This window comes from Sylvia atricapilla, chromosome 1 (genome assembly GCF_009819655.1).
Source record: "Sylvia atricapilla isolate bSylAtr1 chromosome 1, bSylAtr1.pri, whole genome shotgun sequence".
In the NCBI taxonomy this organism is placed as follows: Eukaryota; Metazoa; Chordata; class Aves; order Passeriformes; family Sylviidae; genus Sylvia; species Sylvia atricapilla.
Genome location: NC_089140.1, coordinates 83,166,292 through 83,184,002, shown reverse-complemented (window position 1 = coordinate 83,184,002; position 17,711 = coordinate 83,166,292).

Sequence of the window (17,711 nt, the reverse complement as noted above, 5' to 3'; positions counted from 1 at the left end):
CACCATGCATGGAGAGAAGTCTGTGCATAACAGACTTCGATTTTGTATCCCACAAAAATCGCTGGAGTACACAAAAACTGCCAAGGAGGAGAGTGCAGCTTGCACACCCAGCTAGGAGAGCAGGAGGCATTTTTCCTACAATGAGAAATCTCTCCCCCTGCCCCAAGAATACACTACAGAGATGTGAACCATGGATTTGAGACAAGCATCTTGTCAGAAGGAGTGCAACCTCCCTTGTAACTAAATGCTTACAGGGCTTTTCAGAATGCAAGTTTTTTCATCTGTGAGGTCTTACAGAATCACAGAAGAGGTAAGGGAGAAGAACCACATCCTGTCCAACCTCTCACCTCAAGCCGGGTCATCTTACAGCACATTTTACAGGATTGCATCCAGAAAGTTCTTGAATATCTCCAAATATTCAAATCAAACCTGTTTCTCTGGAGTAAATCCCTTGCTGATCAGACATAGGTGAATTCGTATCTAAAGCTGTCTCAATTCCATATTCTATTTTCGATGGGTTAAGGAAATATTTGTGGGTCAAAAGATGCATCCCAAACTTGCAGCCTCTGCCTTCAAGCTGGAGAGAAATCTCAGTGGCTATTAAATATTCAATGTCTAAATATAAATCTACTAGATCTTCTCTTATCAGGCTCTAAACTGTCCATTTGATTTCACAACACAAATATTTTCATGTACATTTAGACATCTTTAAACTGAAGACCATGATGGTTCACTTTTATTTCTTCACTTGCAGGAAACTTTGAAATTATGGCAGATAATCACTGGTATATAAAATTGCTGCTGTAAACAGAAGAAATTGAATCTAAGTGTAAGTGAATTGCCATATAAAAGGGAAGTAGTAGCAGAAATAGAAACAAAGAGGATTTCACTAAATTTTAAAATATTTTCCTTTATTTGGTTACAAGGATGGATTTACTTTAAAAATAACTAAGTTTTTGATAGAATAACTGTCCCAAGCAGTTATCTATCTAGTCTCTAGCATCTAGCTACCAATCCACTAGTTTGCATCTTTTTCACTTGCACAGCTTGCAGCAGACTGAATGCTCCAGGGATTTCACTGCCTGAATTCTGTGACTTTAGTGAGAAACCAGCTCAGCAGCCTTCTTTATGAATTGGTATCACAGTGTGATATTATACCTTTGGCTCTGTTTTCAGTGCAGACGTGGTTAAGCACATGATCCATCTGCCAGCAAAATGGCCTGTTCCAAGCCCACATAAGTCGGGAACAGCCTTCCTGCTGGTTGGCCACATCACAATTAAATCAAGTTCTAACACAAATAAATCAGAATATTTATTGGCATGTAAGAATGCTAAATTAAGACAGATATTCCTTGAGGAGGCTTTCTTTGTTGGCATTTTAAAGTCATGTTTTTGGAAGAAGAGGCCAGGCTTTAGGCCACAGCATTGTAAGCCACCTTATATCTGAGTTACACAGTTACACAGTTCATGTGAACAATCATTATTCCTAACTACAGCATACACCTGAAAGAAAAGACTAAGCAATTCCTCATAGACTTTCACGAAAAAGAATACTTAAAAATACCAAGGTAGTACTTGACCTACTGCTCATTCCAGCTGTCAGAGTTCAGAACACAGTAAACATGCAAGTTACTCCAGATGTTCACACCAAACAGTATGGTTGTTACTGGGGCAGATGCATTCTGTTCCAGTTTTAGTTTTAGATATCATACATATCCCTTATATGTATGATACCCTTTTCCTCTGCCTCTTGAAGTTAATGTCCAAAGCAGAAACAAAACCCAAAACTCCACTCACAGCATTTCAGACAGCTTAGTGAGGTTGGGGCTCTGAGGCTGACAGCTTCTGCAAACCCAAGACCATCTGTCCATAAAGCCATGGGAATTTTGCCTTTGCCCTTAGTAGAAAGAAACTTCTACACAATACGGCTATACACCTATCCTTTCCTAGCTGTTCACACACCCAGACACTTGCTTCTTTTCTTATAAAATTATATTTGTGGTCTGCCCTTTCTTATAAAACTATATTTGTGGTCTGCCCTTTAACTCGCATTCACATCTACATCCCTTCCTTTTAACTTCCCCTGATGTCACCAGTCATTTTGCCCTCATCTCCACTTCTTTCCCCAGTCATTGTATTTTCCAGCCACATCTCCTTCTTTCTCAAAATCGTCAAGGTTCGCCACTTTGGTTGCACTCTCTCTTACTGTCAGCATGCTTGTTTCCTGCACCTTTCCAAACCTTGGTCATCCCTTACTGCTTCATCCTTGAGTAAGGAAATTACAGACAAGTAGCTTTGATTCGCTTCAGAAGGCTATGTCAAATATGGGCACTGATGAATATTCTGCTTTGACAGGTTTTTTTGGAACAAAAGTATGGCAAGGAAAGGCTTGTCAGCCTGGCTGTGGTGATAATGTCATGAAGGAAAGCAGCAATGTGTCCCAGTCTTGAGCTCCCCAGCACTGGAGAGAGCTCCCTTCCCTCAGGCCAGCTTGCAACCTCATTGAGGCCACCCCTCTCCCTGACCTCTTCCTCTCCAGCAAAGTCAAAATACTGGGAAAAGAGATTATCTGGCCATTTGGTGGGCCTGCTTATGTACATATTTACTGGGAAAAGCAATTGACAGAAACTTCTAGCGTGATGAAGTGTAATTATTCACAGAATGAGGCCCAGTGACTGCTGCGCCTCTGGAAAATGGCGGCGCTGCCCGACACTTCCTGGTCGAGACTGCTGTGGGAGGCTCCAGGGAACAAACACGGTTCACGGCCAAAGAGAAAAACTCAACCACCCTCTACTGTATTAGACATCCTCAGCTTTAATAAAACATAATTATTAAATCAAACTAGTTTATTTAATGACAAGAAAACCAGACTTGCAATGAATTTAACTCAGAGAAAGCCTTAAGGAACAATCGTTACAGGGTAATTTTTTTAAGACTAACTTAATAGAAACTTCCAAGCAAGCTTTCCACAAGCTCGTACTTTAAAAAAAAGCCACCAAACCAAAACAATATAAAGCACGTACCTTGGGGCAGCTGGGAGAGCTGTGCTGCTTGAGACGGAGCCTGTGGCCCGCTGCTTTCCAGAGGCCCCTCAGCGGGGAGCAGCCGGGGCGCCCCTGCGCCCCGCAGGGCGAGGCCACCGAGGGCCTGGTGCCTGCCGGGGCTGCCTGGCTGCCTGCAGCACGGCGGGGCCCTGGCCTGGGTGCAGGGGTGGGCCAGCACCGTAAAGAGCGGTCAGTGGTCGGACATCGTTTTACGGGAACTCCCTGGGGAGGGAGAAGAATTATCAGCACAGGGTTGGTCGCCGCTGCAAAATGGCTGCCCCCAGGAGAGCGGGAGAGGCCTAGGCAGCCCTGCCCCAGGGGTGGTGAAATGTCCCTGTCAGGGCTTCGCGCTTGTCCCAACTCCTCCCAGAGCCATGGCTCTGTGTGGTGGGATGTATGGCTGTGGCATGGCAGGAGGAGGCCTGCTATTTCCAGGAGCTTATCCTAGAGTAAGCATATTTGTTGTCGCCTTATAAAGAAGCAAGACGAGATGCTGTCTGCCCTTCTCTCCTGAGTGAGGGGTAACTCTCTCGTAGTTTCTCCATTTAAAAATCACTTCCATGTAAAACTCTCTTCAGAGATGTCCATGGCTGCCTGCAACATGCAGTGACAGGATCAGTCACATGCAGCTCTAGCCAAAGAGTATCCTGGACCACATGTTTCTATTTTGTGGGATTGTTTTGTGAATTGTATTCTGATGTCTTCTAAAGACACTTCAGGTCTTCAAAGACCTCCCACAGAGCGATGAGGCTCAGATCCCCCAGGGAAATCTCTGGTGGTCTGGTCCCACATCTGCACAGGTGTAGGGGATGTCGTTTCCTTCTCTGACTAAAAACAGTGACATCAAACTTCTCACTCTTAAAAAAACCAAAAGCAAATAAAAAGGAAAAAGAAAAAGACAAGAGCACCTACCAGTTAAAAAAAATGGTCTCTGATGATGTTTCAATGGAAGTTAGGGTTTTTTGCTGGATACCAGGAGCATACGCCAAACCCTGCTACATGTGCTCATTAATAAACTAGTCTATGACAGATGTGGTATCCCCCTACATGTATATGTCCATGTTGTGCAATAATTTCCACTCTAACCCACTTTTCTTGGTCACCCACCTAAAATACTTGTGCAAATTTTACCCTTCAGGGTAAAAATTTCCATTCCTGACCTCTGCCTGAAGGTACAATTTTTTGGAATTATGAGATAAAACTGTCTTCTGAGAATAAGAGAAAAGGAAAACACACTTCTCTGCATAAAAAAAAAAAAAAAAAAAAAAAAAAAAAAAAAAAAAAAAAACAACCCAAAAAACCCAAAAAACCCCCCCAAAAAACCCCAAAAAAAAAACAAAACAAAAAAAACAACAAACAAACCTTACCCCCAAAACAGAATAAAAAAAAAATTCACTGCTTTTTCACAGCTCTAGGGATGATGTAAAAAAAGTCATTATAAAAGAAGTCTTGTAAAAGAGCAGAATGTTCAAAGGCTGCTGGGTTGGACATGACAGAACCATGCATCTGCATGATTTAGTAAACAGGTGAAATGTAGGTTTATATGCTTTTGTGTATATATAGTGTACAAAGTACATATTCTTGACACTATGTATCCTTTTATATACATGTATATACATACATATAATAAAAAGGCATATGATTATGTACAAGTGTGCACAGTTCTCTATACAGATACTGTATATTAAAGTTTTCAGGATACTTACTGAGAATCAGGTTTTTTTTTGAGGGGTGGAGATGCAGGGCCTGGCAAAGGCACAGCTGGGATATCTGTCACACACCAGCTGAGTTCCTGTCTAGACTGCTTAAGGTAGGCAACAGTTCAGAAAGTACTGTCAGGGTCACTGACTGATTGCTCATTGAATTTTGTAATTTTTCCTCTACTTATTTTGAAAGTTTTAGGACTGCGATTTCTTAAAAACTGGAAGCACCTATGGGAGCAAGGCCTTGTTGTGTTGGAACAGATGATAAATGTAGCTTCCCCAGCTGCTCATCTCCTCAGATCCAAGGCCCTGCCTTAATCACAGATAAGGCAAGCTCAGGAAAATATCTACCCAGGCAAGTTCTTTTCCTTCTTTTGTCAGAGGAAGGAATTATTATACAAGCTGGTGAATCTTTGGCAAGCTTCAGAAAGTGAAATAATTCCTTTTAAACTATTGTTTTCCTCTTTTAATTTCCTAAGAAATTCTGTAGAAGGATTTTGCTAGCAGAAACTTGATCATGGTTAAAAACCGAGGAAACATTTTATGTTGTCAGCGCATCTAATCACTTGGAAAAGAAATTGCTCGAGATGGTGTGCCAGCAGGCAATGTCTGCCATAGCCACTCCTGCTCCCTCTCGCTTCCTTGCTGTCTCCCCCAGGTAAGCCATGACCTGAAGAGAAGTTGACTTCAGTCAACATGCAGTCCCTTCAGAGTCATCATATCCGCTGTGTTTCTGGTGTTGACTGGCTCTTCTCTGCATTCTGGGGCATTCTTATAAGCACAGTTCTTCTTAAAAACAACTAATTTGAAGTTAGGAGTGATGTCATTACTGACATTATGCTCTTTCCATTTAACGTTGCGTATCTCTGGTTGTAACTAAAAATGGCACAGTTTTGCATTTAATTTTAGAAATAATACTGAGTCACATAATTCCCTCCTTCTATTTTCAGTTTCTTAGCTTCTCTTCTGCAAAGATGAAAAGCATGCCTTTTGGCAAAGCTGTCTCAAGAAATGACAGGAGTTGTTTTCAGGTAGATTATCTGAAGCACCAATGGTTGGTCTTACTCAACCCATACTAAAATAATTATTTCTTTGACTATAGTGTCTTTCATTTAAATAATAAAGAATAAGAGAAAATGCTATCTGAGCAGAAGTCCTCTGTACCATGCCATCAGACCAAGGGTGGTTAGGAGCCCGTGAGTTTTCTCCAGTTCCAGGAGGAGGAAAAAATCCCCCTGTCCTGACTGTGCTCCTAGTAGGGTGTCAGTCAAGGTTCCGACCAGCAAAATTCCTAGAACATCATGTGATATGAACTTCCTCTTTTTGGAGAGGGCACCTCAAACCAGAATGAAAAAGTGTCACAACAGAATATTTTAAATCAACATTAGCTCTGTTTGTACAACAGTTTTGAGCATGCTATTCAAATTCTATTGACAGATCTGGCATCTTACAAGTATTTGTCACACACTCTTGACAGTTTTGTATTTTTTGTTGTCTGAATGTAAAACTTTATGACAAAATGAAATATAGAAATGTTGTCTTAAAATATTTAGCAAAACTTCAAACAAACAAATAAGAAAAGGAGAAGGCTTATACAGTCCCATTGCTCTAATTATCTGGTTCAAGTATTACTAATACGGAAGTTTAGTGAACAAGCAAAGCTTCTGGACTTCATACGAGAAGGTTTTTCAAGATTAAAAAAACTTATTTTTCGAAAGACTCAATGTTTTGGGTCTTCCTGGTTGTGCTTTACGTGCTCTGCTTGCAAGGTACATATGCTGTGTGCTAGAAATAATTCTTTCTCATGAAGAGTAAACAGTTTTATAGAGATTGATTAAATTAATATAATTTGAAATCACATGAGTTTCAATTAAAGTAATCAAATGCCTCAAATTAAACATAAATTAATCACCTTGTTTAATTGGGATGTCCACAACTCTTTCATGGTTCTATCATTCTGAAACATTATAAGAAATTTGTATTTGTGAATAGGACTAAAGAGTTTCCTGACTGCTGCAGTTGAAGTGGAATGGGCTGATAATAAATAATCTATTAAAACATCATTGGAAAAAGCTCTATAGTTCATACATTGGCTCAGTTAATCTCTATAGATTTTTTTAATGCTGCTGCTGGAAGGCTGGTCTTGGACAGGGAGAGAGAGAGAATGCAAGCTTCTTTTCTGTACTTCATGGATCCTTAACCCTTATTTAAAGACGACTTTGGATTTTAGACCACATAACTGCTCTTGTAATTATATCAAACAGTTAAAAAAAAAGCTAGTTAATGATGTTCAACATAAGTAATCATGTTAAATAGTGAAATTTAATTTCTTAAAAACTTAAATCCTAATATCTTTTGGAATGTATTGTACTGTAGGATGTCTGAGTAAATTAAATTCTCCCCTGCACACTAAAACATCAATTTCCTTATGGTAATTATCTGCTAGATTGGATCTGTCAGTCGCAGGGAAGCATGCCTGACATTATACCCTTTTTACAAAAAATGATTACAAAAAATTAAGACGAATGAGTAAAATTAAGGCTGCGGCTGGTAAGCCTATATAAAGCTCTCATAGATCACTTTACATAAGCTACCATTGTACTGGATACTAAGCTTTTAATGACTAGTTGCATAATGAGGTGAAGGCCATTAAAGAACAGCAGAGGTAACTGATCACAGAGATAAGAGCTAAAAATGATTTTCAACCAACTAGAAGCAATTTATTATACACAAAAACACAGGTCTAAATGAAATGTCTGGATAGACTAAGAACTTTTGAAAATTGACAGGATTTTCTTCCTAGGAAAGTTTTACAAATATGATGGGAACTGTCTCTGTCATATTAGATTCTTTTTCTCTGCTATTCTGTACTGCAGAATTGAGGTAGTGAGTTGGTTTTTTATTTTTAAAGACAGATGGACTGTAGCAATGCATTTCATTAGCCCACTTGAAAGGTAAATTAGAATGAGGAGTAGCTGATATAAAGAAAATTCATAGCACTCTGCCAGCAAGTGTTATATGGAGGCAGGTTAGTTGTTGCAAGTCAACTGACACCCTGTCTGGTCTAAAAAAACTCATCCACACTACAGAACTGCCTCTAAAAAAAGTTTAGGGTTTTAAAGTACCATATACCATCAGAGCAGTGCAAAAGTCAGTGTGTAAGTAAATTCTCTTATAATGAGCAGTCACTTGGGGCCAAAACAGAAAAAGAGACCAAGTGCCTTGAAGATAGTGGAAGGTCAAATTTTGAAGTAACCTCCTCTCACAAGAAAAGCCACATCCCTAATTTAAACAAAAGGAGTGTGGGGAAGGATGCCTAAAGAGGCAGCAATGACAGGTGCAGGTGCAAACCTGAAGCTAGGCTGTCTGAAGCACTTGGTGTGTAGCCACTTTAACCCAGGCAGTTAAGATACACACATACATATCTATACATAAATATACACACACAGATATATGCGCATTAGCAGATTTACTGTGCCTGTTTAAAACCTTATTATTTTTACTAGGATTATGGCCTTTACAACAACAACAACAACAAAAATCTACAAGATGTCTTTCTAATGAAAAAGAATCTGGGAAACGACTTTCACTTCTTTCCTCCCCCCTCTCACATCTCTTTTATGTGGTATGGAAGTTGATCCTTCTCTTGGCTTAAAGGACTCAAGTAGGCTGGATAAACCATGTGATGCCTGGAGATAGGGAAGGTGACTACTGACAAACAGGGGTGTCAAGAAGAGGGCCACAGAGATGGTTCTGGGCCTGGATCACATCATCTAAGGACTTGGGAATTAGGTTACTCTACCTTGAAGGAAAGGAGCCTGATGAGAGGGTGTAGTTACAGATTAGACACCACCAGATGTTTCTGCGAGGTTCAATGCCAAGTGACAGGAGGCAGTGGTCTCAAACAGGAACAAAGGCACTACAAGGAAAACAAACTCAAAAGGAGAGTTGAGAAGCATTGGAACATGTTGCCCAGATAGGTTGTGTAGCCTCCATTTTTGGAGAAGTTTCATAATCCAGCTGGGCAAGGCCCTGAGCAAAATGTTTTATCTTCACCATTGGTCTCATTGTGAATTTGGAGTTTATACAGATGACCCCCAGACCTCCTCTCGAAACGAAATTCTTTTTATGATGTCATGATTCTTCTCTGAGGCCATCTTATTCCCATCTTATGGCCATCTTATTCCCATCACAGTTGTGAGTTCTATCAATATTTCTTCTTCCCAAGGACATATCCTAATATTCAGGGAAGAGGCAGCTTGGGGAAACAGTTTTTTTTACTGCTGCTAATTTCTGGAACTTCATCTGGCTTATGTATGTACATTATCAGGTAACTATGCAAGCTCTGAAGAAAATTTCTGCCATTTTGTATGTATATGCTAACTAAACACCACTGGAGACTGTTCCTGGCTATACAGCAGAACTAGCTATACTATTAGATTTTTAGCCTGGGTGTTCTGCATATTTTTGCTCCATGCCGAACAGTACTCTTCTTCACATGCCCCAAACTGTCTCAGACATAAATTTCAAAATACGCAGAAACTATAAATTCTTCTTATCTGGGACACCCTTGTTTTGGAGTCTTGTCAACAGCAAGGATATTGGTTATTCCTTGACCCAAGTGGCATCAAATGGCTCTTGAGGTATGTTAATTCAATAGTATGGTCACAGCCTCAGTGTTCAGGCAACTTTCAGGCCAAAGGGGCAGCCTCAGGATGTACTGGCGGTTGTGCAGCTTGATGTATATTGTGGGGAGGAGAATTATACCTGATTTTTTATTTGAATAATTAAATCCCGTTTGATTTCTTGTTTAGGCATATATTGTCTTCCATGCACTGAATCTTTAGCCATTGGAAAGCTGCAGCCTGATTTACATAGCACTGAAGTCATTGGACACTGTCATTAAAGCTTTTCATTTTAATCACTGGCATTTGTGTTGAGGCTTGCCTTCTACAAAATCTTCAGTAATTTCAATAATTTCTCCTTTATTCTTTAATTATTTTAAATGTAAATTAATTTGATCTAAAGCCTGCTGGCTGTGTGATTATTTGAGATGTGTACATACTAGCAATATTACTCCTTCAAACTGATAGTGGCTAATACAATTATATGCTTTCCTTCACTGATATCTGATCTGTTAATTAACTGGAAAATATTTTGATTGGGGTGACTGCTTACCCAAATTATTTAATTGTTCCATGCAAGGCTGTCAGAAAAAAATGTAAATGAACCTATGAAGTTCTATGAGATTTCACACTAACAGCTCTTCAGATTAGGGCTAGAATTAGACAGAGAAATAGCAAGAACAACTTGGAGCCTGCAGGAAAAGAAACTAGCTCACATTTTAATTTCAATAAAAATAGTAGTAGGAGCACTTAGGTTTTGTTTATCCCTTTTCCTCCTTGATTTTTTTTTTTTTTACACAAACCAAGGCTCTTTTATCCCATATTAAAGGAGTGTGTGTGTGTAGTTAGACAAAAGTTAAGAGAACTGAGAGCATAATGTAGGTAAAATGGAAATTAGGTCAGTACCTGGTTAACTGGACAGGACCTTCTGATCTTGGGTAGGCTCTTTATACTGAATTCACTGTCACTGGTGAACTGAACATGACAGAAAGCTGTAACAAGTTTTTTTCAGCTGAGAGCTTTACCTTTACTTCATGCAGAATACTCTGGACATTCTTTGTTCAAAAATATAAAGGTCCTGTGAGAAACTTGGTTCAGTTTTTGAGAAAGTCTAATAATATTTTTTTAACCTAAAAGAAGTGGACTCACTGAATACTCAAGGAAACTCCTTGTTGAAGGAAATGCACGGATTTAGTAAATCCACTCCTACTTTATTGAATAACTGCAATATTTGAATGTTTGATTTCATACTAGCAACAATACTAGTTAATTAGCTGAGGTGATGTGGAGCAAGTGGGGTTTTTAGAGGTCATAAATATCAATGAGAAGGTTTACACTACTGGATTCAGCAAGGTGTAAGCTATTCTAAAACTGAGAGCCAGCAATGAGCTGAGACACATTCACAATTTATTCCAATTCTGAGAATGCTGGAGTTCATGACAAAATCCTAAGATAATGAGTGCACATTAGATAGAAGATCTAAAGATAGAACCTGATTATTGTCTTTTTAATGGCTGCAAATTGTCTATATATGTCAGATACTATCAGAGGCTTGCAGTATAAGCAGGATCACCTCTTATGACACTCCATTGTGACCAGCTGCTGAATTACTAATGCTCTGAAGTTGCCTTGCAGGCAAGCAAAACTACCAGTCAGTGGAATGTGGATGCCTAAAGACCTTTGACTTCTAGGGCCTATATGTGATAAACTTAATAGATATGCTCATTTTTAGACCAAGTAATGAGCACAGAACAGCTGCAATGGTTTTGTCTGTTTCCATAAGCAACTACACTTAGGCTTGCTTCCTATTTCTCTGAGAAGCCCAAATGAAACTTACATTTTGTAAATGAGGGGTGATTTCGGCACTTATTTTCCTTCTCAGCCTTTACAGAGTATTTTCTAAGGATGCTCTCCTTAGAGCTGGTATTTTTCAGAGAAGATATGAGGAACAGACTTGTTGCCATTAAATGTCACACACCGGTATTTGCACTAGAAGGGGTATCCTCAGTCTACTGCAAAGCCAGCAATTACATGTTCTAAGTGCAAATGGACATGCAGGAGGTGATAAGCAGCCATCCTGCCTCAGCACTCAGGTCAGTGTTTTGGGAGAGATCTCCTCTGGAATGGCTTGATACATACTTTGCAGGGCTGCTTTGTATTCCTGCACACTGAGGAAAACAAAGAATCCTGTTCTAAAGTGCAAGTCAGGCCTCTTGAGTCCCACATTGCTGGAGTAGCAGAAAAGACAGCAAGGGCTAAGAGATGCTAAGACCTGAGACAAGAGGATTTTAGCCACCAATGAAGGGGAATACCCTAATTATATATTTTTTCTCTTCTGCTTTGCAAGACTTTGCCAAGTAAATAGTACTTAGTCTCTCAGTTTATGAAAGAAAAAAACAAAAACAAAACCAAACCAAAACAAAACAAACCAACCAAACAAAAAAAACCACCAAAAAACCCCCCAACTCTACTTGTTCACAATGTTTTTCTGGTTTTAATTGTATTTTATCAAATAAGAGAAGCTTCCATTTGCAGTAAAACAAGCCAAAGTTTCCAGTTATTAAATGCTTTTGGTTTCTGACTTCTCTATAGGTACCTTATTTTCTCCAGTCATTTTCAAGATTTCAAGCTAGGATCACCACTGCCTCTTATATAATTTTCCTACCATGAAGTTGTTTATGGGTTTTGTTTACCCAACAGACATTTCCCTTTCACTTGGTATATTCATTACTAAATAATTCTGTGAGAAGATACAGGCCACTGATTTTTTGCAATTTGCATCCCCATACTCTGAGCTATGTTGAAAGCAAAGCTTTTTGGTCCTCTTGCTTTGGAAGTACATTAATATTTCTATGACCTTTACTAGATGGCAGATGAGAAGCATTAGGAATGAAATAACAAACAAACCAAAGGAAACCAATTTTTTAAAATGTGTATTTCTGAAAGGAGCAAGAGGAAAAAGAATCTAGTCTGAAAAATATGAACTTTACTTCGGTTATGATAATTGCTCTATTGTACCTATTTTCCCATATCAAAATGCTTCTTTATGATCAATCCACTCAGCATAATGCATAAATATATTTGAAAGGGTTTAGTTGCTATGCATACAAAAATATATAGATACTATTTAGAGATATTTAGAAAGAAATAGAATAGTTTAAGACATGATTATTTACTGTGCACATCGAAGTGATCATCTAAAAAGCATGGTCACTATACTAACAACTACTTTACACAAAATGACTTCAAATAATTTAACTTCCAAAGCCTTCTGGTTTTAAAGAGAAATTCTGTGAAACAAGATGCAAATGTAAGGGCTTGTGCACAGTGCAAATCCTCTGCTTTAGAAGAGTATACTTTCAGAAGGCTTTAGATGACTGCAGGAGGAAAACCAGCTAATTTCTACCCAGGAAACCATTTCTCTCACAGCAGCATTGTTTTTCAGTGGTTTTACTACCGGAAGCCAACTCTGTTCCTGTTCATCTAGCTGTCGATTTTTGGATCTGTTCTCAAAGGAACAGTTCCAAAAATCATTTTTTGTGACTTGAAATTTGACTGCTTTATGAACCCTGTGTACAGTTTTGCACCACCTATGATTCAGCAAGGCATTTAACAAAGGGAAGGCAAAACCTGCCCCATTAACTAAAGTATTTGGTCACTGGTTTTCACTTGAGGGAAAAGAGATTATTTAATAAAAACTCTTTCATAAATTTTCTAACATATACTTTATATTATAAGCTACAGCATCAAGTAAAAGGATATTTGGAACAGGGGAGGATGTGTGGGTTAATTCTCTTTAGGGCAGTGTGGAAGAATCATAAAATTATAAAATAGCAATAACCAGATCATCATACCATGAATCTCATGAATCTAGAAGGGTTCAGTTTCAATGAAGTGGTACTAATTATGGGATGGACATGAAGGCAAGGATTCCCTTCTACCTTTACTATCAAGAGCAATGCTATTGCATCCAGTAGATTGGGACTAGACTTTATATTGAGTGTGTCACATACTTATTTTTTAATTACTACTTTTGTTAGTTTTCCTACATGAAAATTTTGCCTCCTTGAGATTTCAGGGAATACTCTATTTTCATTTTAAGGTAAAATTAATTTTTTTTATAATAATGAGAACTTTTTAATGGGAAAGAAATGCTTGAAAACATGATTATTGTTGTTTTAGTTTATTTTAGGTGACATGATGGATTTCTTTATAGTTTGGATACAAGCATTTCCCTTGAGTTTGGTCTTTAGAGATTTTTATTCTTTACTGAAATGTTCAGAGAAACTGAAAGTAACTAGAAATCAACTTTAAAAATACTTTTTCTCCTCATTGTTAGGTTTTTTCCTTAACCAATGTTCTCAGCTTGATCTATCAGTATGAAAAAGTATAAAACATCCCTTTTTTCACAATTTGGATTTCTCTAGAGGATTTTTAGGACACAACTTCCCCTCATTAGAGCCAGAGGTTCTGGCTTTTAGTCAATCCATAAAGTCAGAGGAAACTATGCTGAGTTATCCAACTGAGAACCCACCCATTTTAAATATAGCTCACATATTCATAGATTCTTGTGCATTAATTATGCCATGTGTAAAATGTTTTTAACCATAAAGTAACCAATCTCAAAGTTACTCAATCAATGGCATCTGTCTTTGTAGTCAATGTTCTCAGCCCAGCAATTCTGGTTTAAAATGTAATCTGTTTTCATCAGCTAGTTTGAATGGAACTTAAGTTTCTGTTCAAGATACAGCAGTGATTCTGCACTGCATTGGACAAAGACAGCCCCTACATTGTCCCTAATGTCACATCACTCTTTGCACTACACAGCTGGGGCTCTGAAACATTTAGGTGGAATCCTTCTCAAGCATAGAAGAAGACAGTCTTTGTAACCAGTAACAAATCTGCAAATATTTTTACATGGTACATAATAATTTGATAGGACATAATAAGCCAAATTTGAAAAAGTGGCTACATTTTCAGCTAAAATATTCACTGGCTTGTACACATGTGTTGCTCCAAATGGAGAAGAACAAAAGGCAAAAGCAGGTTGCAACCTTCCTCCACTTCAACATATGCTTTAATTTTGCACATGTTCATGCTAGGTATAAATCCAATGCATACACAGAAAGTGATTAGATGAAAACATCACTTTTAAAAATCTGGGACTGGTGATTTGTGCACAAGAAAAATACAGAAAGCTAGAAGTATAGAAGTTTCTGTGTAAGTCAGACATTTCAAGAAGTGGTATTTTTCTGCCCCACTTCAAGATAAATAACTTTCTACAGTCTTATTAGGGGAATGTCTTGCTTAGCTGTCACCTCACATTCCCTAGCAGCTTGTATATCCTCTCTGACTGATCTGCACTGCAGTGTCAGGGATTTGGATGCTTAGTACCCATTTTTATTGCTGAGGATATAATCCCTTTGTTAAGGGATGTTAGTTCTTTCTGAGGATTTTGTGTCTTTTGGCCCTGTGGTTTGTTCTCCTTACCTTTCAGTATTTCCAGTAAATCTTCAGTCTACTCTTTGAAGGGTTTTTCACCATTGGTGCACTTTGTAATCCTTCATGGAAAGCCCTTAAGTGGCTGTGAAAAAGCTTCTTCTTACAAACGTTTTGACACATCTACTACCTTAAAAGCCTGGAGAAGCCTGTACTGGAGAAAAGTAGGCATTAGAGGTAACAGAGAAGGAATATAGATTATTCAGATAGTACCACAGACCTCAGGACAGAAAAGTCTGAGGAATCTGCAAGGCTGTCTGAATTAGAATAACTATTTGCACTATTTTGGCCCCTGGAGCACAGTAGAGCTTTCTGACTGACAAATTTGCATTTGATCTTCTTTTTCTCTGGCATGCTCTGCTCCTTTCTCATATTGTCTGTACCAACATCAGAAAATAAACAGAACCAAGACAATAACTAGAGGTGCTCCATCTTCCATGTTTAGATTTTCCCTATTCAGATTAAGAACAAAAGAATTTAGGCATGGGCGTAAGGCACACATTCTTAATTAGCCTCCAAACCAGGGAACATAACTTGGCTCCTTTTATTCACTACACACACAAAGCCAGTACAGGTAAAGGTTAAAATCTCATTCTGTGGCATTTAACCATCTTTGCAAGGCATACTCAGAACAGCTTGAGAAGGGCTGCTGCCCTGTAATGATTTCATAGTTAATAATACATTCACAAATGTGTGTTCACATTTGTGTATGCATGTGTGTGTGTGCACAAAATGTTTAGGTCAATATATGGAACAGCTACAGCATCATTTTCAACCTTACTTAACAAGGCAATCTAGTACAGACAAGTTTCAAGACTTTGAATTATGTCTCTTCTTGTTCTTAATATGGTTTTAACTGTCAGTGTTAGTAAGTCATAAATATGAGAATAATGCAGTAAGGACTACCACAAACACCCACTTCTGTATTATTTTATTTTTGTTCTGTATTTAAAGTGTCTGCACATCTTCATACATTTCCTTCCTCCTCACTGTCAGACACTGAGGCTCTCAGTTATCCACATAAAAAGGACTGGCATTCTCAAATTTGTAATAGTTTTTTATTCTGCTTTGATAGAAATCTGAGGACAAACTGCAGTTGAGAAAAAAGTCCTAGGTGTTTCTACTGAGTCAACTTCCATATTTTGCTGTGTATCTGCAGTCACAAAAAGACAGGGAAAAAAGGACTTTTAAAACATTCTCTCATATTCCTAAACATTCTCTCTTCTTCCCTCTCACTGCTTTCTTCACACTTATTCCCATTGACCGCAGTGAATATTAATAATTTGCAATATTCCATAGTATTAGAATCAGCTCCCTTAAGATCAATGTTGGTAAATCTTCCTGAAGGGCTTCTCCAACCTTTCTTGAACACACACAGACACACAGGCACAGACAGACACACATACCCACTCACAGACAGACACACACACTCACACAGCTGTTTCACAACTAACCTTCACACTACATGTGCAGATCTGCCATGACCATGCTTTCATGCTTTCAAGCACATAAGGCCCTGTGGTGCTCCAGGTCATGCTGGAAATCTGGCTTTCAAGCCTTCTAAAAATACTTTGTTGGCACTGTCACCTCTGCTTTAGATGCCCAGTTCTCATGGCTGACACAAAACTGACCACAGACATTTATGTTCACTTGCTCTTCACATAAGAAGTATTTTTTGACCTAGAGATAACTTCTGAAATCTTCAAAGGAACTTGCTGAACATTGCTTCTCAATTCTCTCAACAATCAAAAAAGTTATTCTCTCAGTAATCAAACAAAATCTAGCACTATCTTAGATTAACCATGGTGATACCAATGGGTTTCCATGCAACCTGAGATGCAACTGGATTTACATTTTCTAGGTAGCGATGGACACAAGACAGAACAACACATAAAGCATTCCTTCCTATGCAAAAGCTAAACAAATCTGCCAGAATTTAATTGCACTAAGGGATTTTAAAACACAATTTTCTATCTTCATCTTGGGATTACCTGGAAATAAAACTAGATTAAAATTGAACAATGAAGCTTGACATATAAAAACACTATTCATATTCAAAGATAACAAAATCATATTTCTGCTGTTTCATTTACTATGGGATCCTGTTGGCTTCAGAACATCTGAAACTGGTGAACAGGATTTTGCTGCACATCCTGTGGGAGCATTGTGCAGTAGAAATACAGTGCAGAAATGGTTGCAGGCTGCCTGTTCTATCTGATATTGCTGATACTTTTGACAGGAATGTTTATTAGAGCAGGATAGCAGTACACAAGAGACTCCATTTGATACCTATAGTTGTCTTCAGGACACCGACCACCTGTTGTAGACAGCAGTTGAAAAACATCCCCTACATGCCATCACTTGCTACTTTCTGAAAAATTTTACAGTCATTGCTTGAAAATGAGCAAAGAGACAAAGAAAGGGAACACCATTTTAAAAATGGTAAGGATGACATCAAGTTCTACATCAGAAGTACATGGAGGCAAATTGTCTGACCCCTAATTACAGGAATAATATCTCTTTTCTTCACCTCTTCATTATAGTCTAGCTTGACCTGTGACCCATAAAATCAGCTGAAATTCTTATAATTTATTTTATAAAAGCAAGGAATCAAGTGTTAAGCATGTCTCTTTTGTGGGCATCAGTACCTAATGTTGAGGGGAAATTCACAGCATCCATGATAGTTTTATATAGCAGTTTCATGAAGGACTAGAATATTCCATCTTATCTCAGTGAACAATAACTTACTCCACAAGTAGGACCATAGACCTACTACAGTTTTGCAATCAGGGATACTATCTCTTCAAGGAAATGTATAATATAGCTCAGGCACAGGGTGG